The following is a 1,702-nucleotide window of genomic DNA, read 5'->3' as shown; positions in this document are numbered from 1 at the left end:
TCAAACAGCAAAAACATGCATTTAAACAAAACTGTCTTGCTTTTTTTTATTTAACAATGTATATTAGAGATTTTTCCCAATCAAACTCAAAGAGACTCCTTGTCTTCTCTTCCCACTTTAAATAATAACTGCATAGTATTCCAGTTTATGGATGTAGCAATTTAAATGGTCTCCCATGGAAGGCCATCTGTGTAGTCACTAATTTTATGCAATTGCAAACATTATTAAAATGGATAATTCTGAATATATATCATTTTTCTTGTGTATAATTATATCTGTAGGATAAATTCTGTAAGTTTGTATCCAGGTAATTTATAATCATGCCAAATTGCTCTCAATAGGCTAACCTAATTGTGGCTTCAGTAGCAATTTATGAGTATTATTATTACAGTGTGTCAGAATTGTTTTGATTTTTTAATAGGTAAAAATATTTGGGTTTTTTGGATAAAAATAATATCAATGTAGTTTTAATTTTCATTTCTCTTATAATAAAATTAAACCTTTTCATATGCTTAGATTCTTATTTCATTTCTTGTGAACCACCTATACATATACTATGCTTATTTTTCTATTGGGTTGCTATTCTCTTATAAACTTTCTTAGCAACTCTTTCTATGTTAGGGAAATCGATATTTTATTTCTGGGATATAAATTTTTCTTCCATCTTTTGATTGTACATTCAGTACTTTTTTCTGCAGAGAATTTATTTTTAATTATAATTTTCTTCTTTTTTTCAGATTCCAGAAATTTTATTAAATACTACAAGGTAGCAAGTATATATAAGGCACTCAGTTCATTTTCTGGTACATAGTAAATGCCTGACAAATAGTTCTTATTCCTCTAAGAGTCTTAGTTATATTATTTATAAAATAATAATAACATCAATCTTACATATTTTTATAAAATAACATATCAAAAGCTTAATACAATGAAAAGCATAATAAAATATGTTAGATGATTGTTTTTCATACTATGTTCAGGAGGAAAGTGTACAGAGTTGAAGTAATTATTTATAAAATACACTAGCTTTTACAAATTTGAGGTGTCCAGAACTAAATTGTAGAGTTCAAGTCTTGTATTGGCAACAGTGGTGGCAATGATGATTATGTAAGTGATAATGGTTCTCATTGATTAACCATCACATGCCAGATGTTTTGGTGAGCCAGCATATTAAAAACCCAAAACAATTTAATGCAATAAGTATAGTTAATTTTTTACTTTTCAGATGAGGAAACTATATTACAGAACAGAGGAATAAACTTGCTCTGGCCATACAACTAGCAAGTGGTTAATCTGAGTTTTGGAATAAAAATTTTGACTCCAGAACCCTTGCTCTTAGCCACATAATTGTTACCACTATATTTTGTCTCTTAATCAGTTATAAGAAGCATAAGTTCTGTTCTTCTTGGACCACAGCAATACATGTTTCCCTGTCCTCTGTGTTTTCTTTTTTTTTTTATTTTGAAAAACTATGTACTTCTTTTCCTTTATTCCGACATTAAAATTTATTAGATAAATATAACATCAGTACATTTTAGGTAATTGGAATTTTTTCTACATGCCTGTTTTTTTTTTTAAAATTTTATTTTATTTTTTCAAATAAATTTGTCTCTGCCTACACCCCACTACTTTCTCTTGCCCCCTCCCTCCTTCCCTCCCTCAGCTCTTCCCCTTTGGTTTTGTCCATGAGTCTTTGCTATAT

Source organism: Pteronotus mesoamericanus, unplaced genomic scaffold (genome assembly GCF_021234165.1).
Source record: "Pteronotus mesoamericanus isolate MK-2021 breed Mesoamerican mustached bat unplaced genomic scaffold, CSHL_Meso_final contig_124, whole genome shotgun sequence".
NCBI lineage: Eukaryota > Metazoa > Chordata > Mammalia > Chiroptera > Mormoopidae > Pteronotus > Pteronotus mesoamericanus.
This window is presented reverse-complemented; position numbering follows the sequence as displayed.